This window comes from Lates calcarifer, linkage group LG20 (assembly GCF_001640805.2).
Source record: "Lates calcarifer isolate ASB-BC8 linkage group LG20, TLL_Latcal_v3, whole genome shotgun sequence".
NCBI classification, from domain to species: domain Eukaryota; kingdom Metazoa; phylum Chordata; class Actinopteri; family Centropomidae; genus Lates; species Lates calcarifer.
In genome coordinates this window covers 13,098,718-13,111,883 of record NC_066852.1, presented here as the reverse complement: position 1 = coordinate 13,111,883, position 13,166 = coordinate 13,098,718, and the positions used below count along the sequence as shown (strand labels likewise).

Genomic DNA, 13,166 nt, shown 5'->3' with positions numbered 1-13,166 from the left:
ATTTTGTTTGGTTATGTCAGCAATTAATCTTTCTTTCTTCACTTGATACAGCAAAATGTAGAATATAGGAACATTTTATTCACAAAAGTACATATTTCATAAGTTTAAAGTCCTCTCATTGTAACCTATCCACTCCAAGTCAAAGAATGAAATTGCATGACTATACCCCAATTTTCCATGTAAGTAACATGCACAGCACTTGCTCCACTATTTGCTGCATTTATTCCACAAAGTAAATCCCAGAGCAGGGGAAAGGGCATTGCAATTAAGTAATTATGCTTTGACTTTTTCTGTTAGTTTTTAGTTTTTCTTAATGCTCCTTGCCAATGTGGGGCACAGTTATTACGTAAAGACATCTTGTGCTGTAGGTGGTCAGGAGGAGGACATCTGAATTTACTGGAGATTTTAGCAGTCCTCCAAATAGCCACTAGGGGGAGACAACATATGAGTTTAACAATGTGCAGCGCACTACAGGCTGTATGTACACTTTAGCTGCATTTCAATTCTTTGTTTCTCTTCTTTTCTGTAGTCTCGTTTTTGTAATCATCCTGTTTCATTATTGCATTTTTGTAAAGTGAAACTTAAACTGTTGCTGCTCAGTTTTCCCAATACATTGGTTTATTTTGGAATAAAAAACATGAAGGAATAATTTCTTTTTAGAAAGTAATATTGTGGTCATGAGAAATTCTTACATTGTGGTTGGTGTGATTAATGAGTCGAAACAACAAAGCGGCCTCATTCCATCCAGAGGGAGGCTTTGGCCCTGGAAATCTGCAGCTGTGGCAACAGGAATGTTTATGTTTTTTAGGTGAAAGATGCCTCCAGTGAAAAGAAAGGAAAACACTACCAACCCACAAGGAATCTGGCAAGGTTTTGTTTTGAAAGGCTAATGGAATCTGTAAGATATTTTTATGCGGTTTCTTTATTGACACTATGGGCTGGAATTTTTTCTGCACAGGCTTTCCTCAAATTATAAGAGGCTTCGTGATGACTGTAAACTGAAAAATAGCTTTAGGCTACCAGGTCCAGGAACACTGAAGAAAATCCAAAGTTGTTGCTGCAGTTTATTCTTGCCTTTCAATAACTATTATATTCATTCCCAAACAATAATCAGAGTATAGAATAATAAAAGCCTCAAATATTTTGTCTTCCTCCATAATCTTCTACTAAAATGATGACCTTGAGTCAGTTATTCTTGGAGGCTAATACAGCACACGCTAAATGAAATGTCCTAAATAAAGGATGGAATAAAGGAAGCATTTTTTTATGGAACTGTAGATTGGACATCTTTTTTTTTTTCAAAGAGAATTCTCACACTTGATATTCTCTGCTGTTGAGTTGACAGCATGCTTCTAATTGGGTTCCAAATCAGACTCTGTTGGGTAAATGAGTCACCCCCTCTCTAATCTCTATAGAAGGGGAGAATAAGCGAGAGGGTACCTGTTCCCCCGCCTCTGTCAACCCCTCTTTTCTCATGTTAATGGGGGTGCGGTCCTCGATCCCGAACACCATCTGCCCTTCCTCAGGGTTTGGGCCCCAAGCACTCCAGACGTGTCCTATTGTTTGTGTGTGTCCAAGCAGAAAGTGGTGAGTACACATGGTCCTTGTGGCCCAAAAGGCTCCTCCATCAAGAGCACGAGCCTGCTGTTCATTAGCCTACATGTGACAGAGCTCGCGTGCCCTGTGTGCAGTAACATCAGGGTGATCTGCCGTTTGCTCTGTTGTGAGTCCAGGTCAGATTTAATGTGCAATGTCGTTGCGAGTGACCGTTGGTTTAGGTTGACTCAACAGGTCATAATGCTGTTTCAAGTGTATTTTTCATCAGCACATATTTCCAAAGACATCATCATTACCATTACTTTTTACATTAAAACTGACTCATAAAAATAAAATACATAAAGAACAAAACAGTAAAAACAAGGTGCAATAAGACGTTCCATTGTCCAGCAAATGATTTTCAGGGTAACAGGAGCCTTGATAAATTGAACTGAAGGTAGTGGATGTGGAGCCTTACTTGAGCTAATTATTATAGCTTTGTTGACATGCATCATCCCCACTGAGCTTATTCAAAATTGGGTGTCTTAGATGTGACAGATGGATGAGTGAAATGAAGGATAGAGACCAAACTATAGCTGCTCTTTCTCAATTGCATTATTGTGTGTGTGTGTGACAGATCAAAATGTCATTTGGAGTCTTGGGAAGAATAATTGCAAACGTGCCACAATAACCTTTCATATAATTAATCTGATTGAAAACCAAATCACTCTGCAGATACTGAAAGAAAAGTCAGTGACTGATCGACGCAGCAAATATTCAAGGTTAAATTAGGTAAATTAGGTTATAAATGTGCTCCCTAAGACCTGTGCAGAACATGCCGTAGGCTACATAAAATTAAAACAAGTAATGACCAAAAAAAAGGTGTTTTGGTTAGACTTAACAGTAGCCCATGAGGACATATTTAGTGAAAATGCCACCTCTACAACTTTATTATAACCTGTCCATCATTTCTTCTTATTTGGTATTAACCATTTCATTTCTGACCCATCTACGAATCCTCTTATGAACTGACAAGGTACCCTACCAGTTCCCCAACAACACTGACAAGCGGATTATGACTTTCCATCGGGCTTGCCCTCCTCATTTTCAAAGCTACGATGCTGCTGGCTGCATTGAGATTAGTTATTGAACTGTCCAAGCAAAGGGAAACAAGGCCGCTTCAGAGGCACGGCGCACAATAAGCCAGCTGTCAGTGGGAGGAGCTTGTTCAGACTAGTGTTGTCATGGATAGTCTACTTCTGTGTCTACTTTTGCCCTCTGAGAGCTGATAGGTGCTCCTGTGCAGGGCCACCTCGCACTGATTGATAGTGACACAAGGCTTGATTGAGGACAGGCGAGTGAGCAGAGCTTAAGAGTGCAACGGTGTATGTTCAACACAGAAATGTCAGCACAGGTGAAGTGAATATGGATACTCTGTGGTTTGTGAATATCCATTAGGGAATGTATTATGTGAATTGCATGCTTGTGCAAGAAACACTTGCATATAATGAGAGGGTTAATAATAAGGAAATACTAGATTGTTTATGACATTTTTCTGAACAATATATTTGTGTCTGGAGACACTGAACTGCCACCTTTTAGCTGTATATACTACTCAATTGTCAACTGCTGGCCATTAATATTGTAATGACAGTTGCACCAACCTATCTTTTTTAATACCACTTGAGTAACAACTGAATAATAACGAACCTTTACAGGCACACAAACTCTTCCCTCTAATCCCCAGAGGCTACTCATTTGCCTCCTCGCACCTGCTTTACATTCAGAGGTGTGTCTGAGCGTCGTGTTAGCAGCAGGAGAGCTGATGCCCTTGCTGAGTGTTTCAAGTTACTTAAATGTGCCATTTCACACTACAACACTGAATGATATACCTGTGTTGTTATGCACCATAATAACAACCACCAGGTTCGGAGCTGCCTCATTTTAAAGTCTGAGATAATTTAAATGTAGGATGGATTTGTGCATTGTAGATTCCACTGTCACACAAATGTCATAATAAAAATCCCCAAATCCCTCTTAAGAACGGATTTACTGGACTATGTTACAGTCCCGAGGTTATAACATGTTGAATGGTAAAAGTTGCATTGTAATGGTCAAAATGCCAGCCAAACTGTTCAACAGCACAATGACACTGCACATCGCTTAAGATGAATAAAAACAATGGAGTAGTTATGAGATGTAGTTGTAGTACAGCAGCTACCATCACTGTGTCTGCTGTGTCCAGGTTTCATACACATTTCCCCAGACAGCTGTGTGGATGGATACTGGAACATGAATGTGTTTCATCCAGGATGTGATACTACGCTGAGTGCAAATAACATAGTTTTGATATCATTTTATCAGCACAAATATCGCAAATTGGTTTAGCATCACAGGCCATTGTGTACTAGATTTACAGAGAAGCTGCCACACTGAATCCACATTAAACACATACCGGCCTTGCGGATATTAGATAGAGCAGACTATGATACTGAAAAATGTCAATAAGACCACCCCCAGATTAGCAGTGTGAGGATAGAGGACATGTGTTTGATGACATAAACTAGCATTCATGATCCAAAACATTCGTTAGCAGGGGTCAGATGACATGTGCCCTCATAGCCTTAGCATCCTCTTTGAGTAAGCAGGTTGAGACGTGCAACATAGCCTACATTTAAAATCTTGGCAAAACAGCCAAGGTGTTAAGTGGTGCACACTAAACCGCACTGTAATCTGTAATTACTGTGCCTGGCTGACACTGCTTATATTACTGCTGAGCATTTTTCATTTGGAAAAAATGGGGAATAGACTTAATGAGCTCTTGAATGACCATGTGTAACCTATCAATAGGTTACCCATAATCAGCAGGATAGAGGCCTACTAACCTCAATTATATTCCTTTGGGGGTAATCTCTGCTGTACCAGCGCACACACAAAAGTGTGTTTATTCCTGTTTGTGAGTGTAGCTGTAGCATGAGTGAGCGTGACCCATTATCTTTTACATGCCAAGTTACCAGCGGAGGGCTTACAGAAGTTAATCTGATGTGGTAAAATGGAGAGCATTTAATACACTGTCCATACCAGCTCTCTCTCTCCTGTTTTATCCACAGACATCAGCACTCTTAGACAAATGCCATATACTGTAATACTGTATATGCTTTTGTCAAGCAACATAATGTGGATGAATTTGTTTTAAAAGCAAGTCCTTCAGTTTAAATGCTGAACAGCACTTGATTTAAGTATGCTTGAGTTTGTGAATATTACTGCCATTATCATTGCAACTATCCACTGTTATAAAACAACAGGACTTGCACAATTCAAATCATAGACTTTTTCTAGGCTGCAGTTCAATAAATTGGTATCTGTGTTTAGTGACATGATTGTTTTAAAAATACACAGGAAATTTGTTCTAAAGTCTCATAATAGAAAGACCTGCTCCCTCCTAGTAAACTACTGTTTCATTCTTGTCATTTCATTCTTGAATTTATTCTTGGATGTATTAAACCAGTGGAAAACAGACTCCTCATGACAGTGTGTTTTCCTAAATTGCACCGCCTGAGTGGTGAGAGATTTTATTGATGCCCAAAGCAGAAAGTGAAGTTTAGTTCAGTGGGATTCACCCACACGCCTCATCTCTTCTCGTATATCATCATTTCCTGCGAGGCTTGCAAGTCTCTCTGAAGCTTCCCTCTACCTCTGTTCCCAAGGCACAGTGAGCTCTGCCATAATATGATAATCGAAACCATAATTTGATATGGTTTATACAGTAGTGATTGACCAGTGCTATGATTATTTGATTCTAGACCAAAGGACCTATCTTCTCAAATTTCTTCCTTCCATTTTGCAGAATGATTCTTCTCGGACTGATGAAGAAGGATCATCAGGAAATGCTGCTACACAGGAACAGTGATAAGATTTCACATTCATATTGCAAACAACAATTGTATGATGTGTCTGTTGATGGAATTTATGGCTGTCCTTGCCGAGTTGGTAAACCAAAAGGATTCTTGAGCAGATCAAGTAAATTGAACTGGACTGCAAAGATTAATTTCCATAAAATGAGAAAACTTGTTTTGCACATTGTAGCAATGCATGATATTTCCTGTTCCCCAGAAGGCAAAAACCAAAGAACCAATAAAACATGCATTGCATTTCAGTCTGGACCAGCATGGTGCACAGAGAGACCAACACTGCCATCCATAAAGCCACATCTCTAGCTTGGTTTTAAAACCACTTGTATTTGACTAGATTAGTATTTTCCCTACTTTCCTTTTACATAATGCTCATGTTATCACAACAGATGTAATATATGCTTGTTTGTAATTTGCTGTTATATTCCTAGTCACACTGATGAAAATAGTTTTAACACTGACATGTAGTACAAAAAAAGTAACCTTTCAGTTTTCGGTAAATTATGGGTTTCAGTTAAATGAAAAGGCGGGTGACTGTATGCAGGTAGCTGTAAACTCAGATGCACATAACAAGATAACAACACTGTTTTTTCTTGATTATGTTACTCATAAAATTATTAGTCATTAGTCAAGCTATATGTAGGTTATACAGATATGTAGGTTATATACAGTAGATTTCATTTGGAGAGCAATTTCCCTGGCTCTGCCCACAACACTTGTAAATTCCAGACAGGGCTTATTACAAAATGTCACCGCAGAGATATGCTCTGCCTCCAAGGATATTTATAGGATTCATTACATAAACCTGATCACTGACAGCAGCCTATGGATACTAGTAAATCATGCTCCTCCTCACTGCAGCTGCAGGTTGTCCTGTCAGCTCCTGATCTGAGCTTTTACTGCCGAGCTTTAGGAAGTGATCTGCCTTCAGTTTTACTTGGCTAAGTTTCACATATTTAGCAGAATGTGGAATGGAGAAAATACTACTATCAGTCATATTAATGTCATTATACAGCTGCTGGAACTGATACAGTTTGAGACACAAGAAAAATAAATACAAGCTTACTTAGGTTTGTCTGTGGTCCTGATCTTTAATTCAAACATTTTATGCAGTCTTATCTATGGTGACTTATAAAGGACACGACAACAACACACATGGTTGGAAGTCTGTGTAGCAGGAAGTCTGTGACCTTTCTAATCATTGTTGCCTTCCCATTTTGCCTCTTTCAGAGTACAAAACACCTGCTCTTCTCACAGAGCAGACAAAGAGCGTTAATCCAGGTGAGAGTTATAATCTTTTGTTCATTTTACCAGTTAAGTCTGTCTGAATCATTTACAAAGCTTTGAAAGCACAAAGCTGTGGTAGCTTTAGTCCAAGGGGGAAAAAAGCCTTGGATATTTGAGAATACAAAAGACATGAATTGATCAGTCCTGGTTCCAGCATGCTGTCTCAGTGGTTAGCACTGTCACCTCAAGGGGTGAGTTCCTGTTGCTGGAGTTTTTATGATTCTGTGTTTGTATTGTTTTCTCTTGAATGCAGAGACCTTTGGGTTAGGTTAACTCTAAAACAGTCATGTGTTTGAGAGCGTTTGTCTGTCCATGTGCTGGACCTGTGATGGACAGCTGACCTGTCCAGGGTATTTCCTCTCCATCAGGCTTGCTGGGGCAGCCCCACTGTGATGCTGACTATTCATAATTACAGTCACATGTGGGGAAGTCATAAGCATAGAAAATGATTGGAGTTGTGGTTGCTGCTGTTGTGTGGGAGGATTGAGAGAGAGACCTGGATACAATGTAGATGTTCAGAAATGATAACATTAAAGAGGTGAGTATTATCCAAATGTTGTTATTTTTGTGTATTAAAAGTTTTGTCATGCTACAGAAGTTGTGTTGTCTCAGATCCAGGAGCATTTTGACATTTTTCTGTATTAACTGTGCTTCACTGCCTCCATGTAAGTGAACAGTGATCCTTAGTGTCTGCTGTCAGGAGTCAGAGCAAAACCTCTTCTCTGCCTTCACAATGTTTGTGTGGAACTGCTGAACTAAATTCACATTTGCATTTCTCTTCCTTGTTGTTGGCAGGGTTTAATCTGGTCTTGCTGTATAGCCTGTGAAGATGAAGAAAGACGTCATAAAAGATGTGTGGGATTATGCCTGATTTTAAATGCATTTAAAACCCTCAAGACTTAAGAGAGTTCCATATGATTGTTACAAAAAAATTAAATAAAGTTTTTTTTTAAACTTTACAAATTTCAGACATTTGCCAACATTTATTGTATATTATAATCTAAATTCCAAAGCTATTTTTTTCTCAAAAAATATAACTGTCATTTATTTTAAAAATCACAAAGGCAACCTTCTGATGTAAATAAAGGATCATAAGGGACATTGTTTTCTTGTAGGTAATCCTCACGTTCTCCATTTGACAGAACGCTGTCACTGAACAGCCATATTACACTCCGACAAGGAATCGACATTACAGGGGTTGTCAGGACAACCAGCCATGATTCACAGAGCCTCAGATAGGCCTCCACCTTGAGCTAGAAGTACTAGCCATGAGACTGAGCAGATGCTGTGACAGTCAGCCAATCACAGGTGAGCTAGAGGAAAAAGATGACATCATAGGCAAATTAGGGCAAACGCAGTGAGTATTTTGGTTGTCGTCTCCGCCTGCTTATGAACCTTTTATTCACTTTTATATTTCCTTCCATACACTGAAGAGAAGAAATATGCTGTTGTTTTCTTTTCTTTTCTTTTTTTTAAACAAAAAGGTACCATTTCTCAATGTGGAAATCATTTTTATCAGAAACAAGCAGATAAAATCACAAAGTGCCAGAAGTGGTTTACAGAATCCACATACGTTTTTTTAGTTTAAAAGTGACTTATAATATATGTAACAGATTACCTTACAACAATTGGGTATCTACTTTGATATTAATATGCACATTTATAAGTTTGCAGGGAAACTAAATATTATTTTCTTTTGAATTCAGGGCTTGTCATAGTGTTAGTAATCATGTCTTAGTCTGTGGGTTGCAAAATCTGTAACATCTTACAAAACAGATGAAAGGCACATGTACCCCCTTTTTTTAGGACTAAGGTAATCCAGAGAGGAAAAAACACATTTAAACACATCACATTACACTGCATTTCTGCTTTTGTAGTAAATTATTATAATATTTTTTCACTATTTTTACTCATTTATATGCTGTTTTCTGTCATGCAATATATTCATAATGAAACTATAACTGTTTTAGAGGAACCAGTGCATAAAACACAGCCTTGTCAGCACAAAACTCCCATATTAGACTCACTTCTGCAAAGCCTGTCCTTGTTAAGTTTGTAGTTTTTGAGTTAATTTTACCAGCCCTCCTGAAGTATTATTAACTATAGCAACATGGACCACTGCCTTACAAGCCTGCAAAAGAAAAACTCTCTATCAGGAAACATAATTCCTCCCTCCTGCCCCTCTCACTCAGCAGGCTTGGTCTGTCAAACCGAAAACCAACTCTGTCTGGCCGTTGGCTGCCTCCTCCCCCAGACCTGCTGCCCGCATTAATATTCAGCCCCTCAGCCAATGGGTAGAACTGGGTGGATGACATCATGGGCTAGGGAACAGTGAGCAGCCAGTGAAGCATCCAGCCTGCCGAACAAGCTTGCTTTTTAGGGTCAGGAACTGGTCTGACAAGAGAATGGCAATCCTGCCTTTAAACTGTCATTAGGACTGTACGGTTGACGATGAGCCTACCGCAGCTCCAGACCCAAAGGCGAGAGACTGAGCAAGAGAATGTGAAGACATATTTCAGGTAATTCCCTCTCTGTGTATGCAATAGGGGATGTGGAGGTGGGGGGAGGCAGAAGAGGGAGGAGAGGAGAGGAGAGGAGGAGGAGGGGGAGGTTGTGTATGTAGGGGTGCTTTGTAGCCTTTTTTTTTCCTTCTTCCATTCTGCATTCTGCCTTGCTAAGGAGGCAGCTGTTTCATCAGCAGTCTGTCCGCGAGGGCGAGATGGAAATGGATGCCTGCATCAGATGGGCTGGACATGTTTTGTATGATCATATACCCCCCTCTGCATCACATCATCTCTGTATGCACTCCCTTGTGCCTCACAAATAGCATCTTTATTGATGGGGAGGTGTTGGAATCAATGGTGGCGTTTGTACAGGCCTTGTGTGTGTATATGAGTGTGTGTGTGTGTGTGTGTGTGTGTGTGTGCCAGTCCTGGAGAAATGCAGCAGCTGCAGTGGCAACACTGGAACAAAAAAGAACCAATGCTATTTTGGGTCTGTAGACCCGAGGCTGACGGATGGATCTGAGCTGTATATGCTGTGGATGGGGTGGGGGTGATGGATGGTTAATATGCTGATGGATGCTCTTTTGTTATCTCTGCACTGCCTCACTTATGGTCTTTCCAGGGAGGGTTTCACGAAGAAATGGCCTTTATTTGCATTTCATTCTTACACACACACACACATACACACGCGTGCATTCAAACTGGGAGCAGAGCAGAGACGTGCCTCTGTCTCCCGGCTTTAACATGGATGTGTGTAGCAGTTTCATGGCGGCTGTAGTCACAGGGAGATATACAACATCTGGTCACCTGACTTCATTGGGGATCGGAGTGGGGGTGGGGGCCCCGGTTCTGTGAAAGCTGAGCTATTCTGCCACGGATTCTTCCACAGCAATCGCGGGTGGTGGTGGTGGTGGTGGTGGAGGAGGAGGAGGAGGATGGAAGGACCGGCCACAGTACAAGCTGAATGTGTGTTTCCCCTGTCACCTGTGCATCATTTTGATTGCTGGTGTCAGAAACAGCGTAGAGGGAGCGAGAGATTCCTCTTCCCAGGAAGGAAGCGCAGTCATCCTCTGGTTCGTGAGAAGCAGGGCCTGATGGGAGACCTGTTGTCTGGCTGTCGTGTGAAAGAGGGAGTTAGGGAGTCATGTCAGTGATGGAGGGAGGGTGAGATGATTGTAGAGGGGAATTGGGGGATGGGATACTGAAGGTGCTACTCCCTTCAAACGTTGGCCTCTTGCATTGATACAGATACATGCTCTTCCGTTCACCACTAATCCATCCAGACATCCAACACCATGACTGCACTCCATTCTTCTTTTCACTGTGTTCATCCGAGGGTTTCTACTGCTATATTTTTGAAAGGAAATATTAAGTGGCTAAAACATAAACTGCCCCTAACCCCCACCACCACCACCAGCACCACCACCACGGCCACTCCTTTGTCCTTTTTCAGTTTCATAATAATAATGATGATCTAAACTGTGGTTTTTACTTAAAACCCATTGGAAATTTAGTCAGTGCTAGTACAGCACATTACACAGCACCGGTCTTGGCAGAAAAGACACCAGGCCTAGAGCAGAAATCTAATGCAGTGTCACAGAGAGAGACAGACAGAAACACTGTGATATACCATTTGAAGAAGTGTTTGGCATTTATATGTCCTGGCTGCTGTTCAACTGATCTGTGAAACTGCTGCTGGATAATTGGTCTCCACTGTGGACCTCAGACGCTTTGCTCCACGTGCCACACGCATTATATATTAATTGCACCTTTATTTTCGCAGGTCGGTTACTGGCAAATGGCCAGCTAAAAGCTCTGTATTTTGTATGTCTGTATGGGTTCATGCAGGGCTGCTTACCGTCACTTGGAAGTATTCATACCTGCATAAGCTATTGTCTCTGCATAGGTTACGTGCGCCTCATGAAAATTTTATATGTGCAAAGACAAAACACAGCCAGGAGCTGTTGCTAGTCAAAATGTGATGGTGTGACTGGTCTGACATACTGTGCATTACCTACTCCTCGAAGTAAAAGTAAAACCACACCTTTCATTGTACTGTTTATAGTGTAAACATGTATTCTGCAGGCAAAATCCAAGTTATTATGGCTCAGCTTTGATGCAAATGTTTTCACAACTGATCTTTGTGATTGACCAACTAAAAATACCTTTATTTTTGTTTTCATTAATCACATGACTTCAGTGAACAACCAGCATTAGATAAAATGGCTTTGTAAGACTGAAGCAAAAGAAACACAAGAGAAAAAAAAAATAAAAATTTGCTATGTTTTCACAGAAAGTAGATAATCCACATTTAAATTAATAGGTGGGGTATATTTTTTGTATACACTGTAATAAGCAAACATATTACTTCTCCTTCTACATTTTGCTTAAATAATGGATGATTTTATTCTAGCTTGATTTGTCAGGCAGACATTTCGCAATACCAGAAGGTATTGTTGAGGAGTTTTACCTAGACGTCCTTATCTCTTACTCACTTGGATAAATGTGCTACTAGATTTTTAATTTTCCTTTGTTTTATTTATGTTTTTAATACAGTCATCTGCCCAGAGCTGGGTGACCAAAATGAAGCCGTTTATATCTAATCTGCAGCCATGTGTGATCATAAATTGTCCTGCTCCTTTATTTAACATGGTGGTAGAGGATAGATGATAAAAGCAGCATTTCAATTGTGCGCCCGAAACAATGTCAAACATTTCTTTTTTCAGTACGTCTGCCTGTTTGTCTCCTTTGTGTATTAGTGTGTGCTGTTCTGGGCTTCCCCATGTTTTCCATTGGCCGGTGTAACCCAACACACACGGCTTCTCTTACCTCACCCCGGCTAACAAAAGCAGTAGACACAGGACCTCATCTTGGCCTGTAGCCTGCTAACTGGGCTGGCTGAAATATGATAGTAGGACACACACAACACACATACAAGTAGGCCTCCATCTGTTGAGGACTTAGTCAGGGTGAGTTATGTTGCTATTGTTAAGTGGAGTTATCGTTGAGGACTCTTGTTGACAGTTTATGAATGTGTAGTGGTCTCGTGGGGTGTTTGTGTGTGTGTGTGTGTGTGTTTGCATGTGTTTAAGGACACAGCTAGTCAAGAGAGAAGCAGTAGTCTTGTGGTAGGTGTGTCAAAGCTACAGTCTGTGTGTTGTGGATTAGCATGTAGGATTGGAAGCCATCTGGCCATTTTGTCTCAGGAAGGGGAGGGGGAGTAAGTGAGAGAGATGGATGGAGAGAGACAGGGGAGAGAGAGAGAGAGAGAGAGAGAGACAGAGGAAACACTCACACACTGACACATTGACACAGCTCCCTCCGTAATCTCCCTATTTGATGTCTGTTGCTACTTAGAATAGGGTTGCTTGTCTGTGTGTCTATCTGCCGCCTGATTGCGTGCACCACAAATATAGATAGTCCTTGTGCGACTCGCGCTGTTTCTGATGTATCAAACTCAAATTGCAAATGTGGCTTCGAGGTAGTCAGAGAAATGTCTTGGGAGGATTCGAGATTCCAGAAAGTAAGAGGTGTCTAAGCCTTTACAGTAAGATGATGCAATGGGTGAAGACGTTCCAGATGGATAGAGACTGTGGAGAATAAAAGGATGAAATGTTGCAGAGGAGGAAAGGGTTCAGGGGGTTTAAGAGATTAACAAGTTTCACTGGGTCAAGAGTTTGTGGAGAGTTGCAGAGGGGGCATCTGAGCTTGAATTTGTTTGAAGCCGAACAGGCTGCAGACTGTAACGTGTTGGAGGCCATCAAGTGGGAAGAGTTGCCAGAGAATGAAAAGACTGCCAATGACCTCAGATGTGATTTACAAGGTGACTCTTTTATCTATTCCATACAGATAATTGCTGTTATAAATTCACATTTTGGCCCTGTGGTGGTGGATTTCTATTCTGTTTTGTGTGCGCTGTATTTCCTGA

General features: G+C 40.8%; 1 protein-coding gene across 2 annotated transcripts in view; it reads left to right on the top strand.

Annotated features, from left to right (window-relative positions):
* Positions 1–9,034: 9,034 nt before the first annotated feature.
* LOC108893764 (serine/threonine-protein kinase PAK 3) overlaps positions 9,035–13,166 on the top strand; it is a 28,026-nt gene continuing 23,894 nt past the window's right edge. Inside the window, exon 1 of one of the 2 annotated variants that reach the window (XM_018692090.2) lies at positions 9,035–9,253. The gene's annotated coding sequence lies outside the window, so the exon portion shown is untranslated. The remainder of the gene's footprint in view (positions 9,254–13,166) is intronic. The other variant, XM_018692091.2, reaches the window with a different exon arrangement.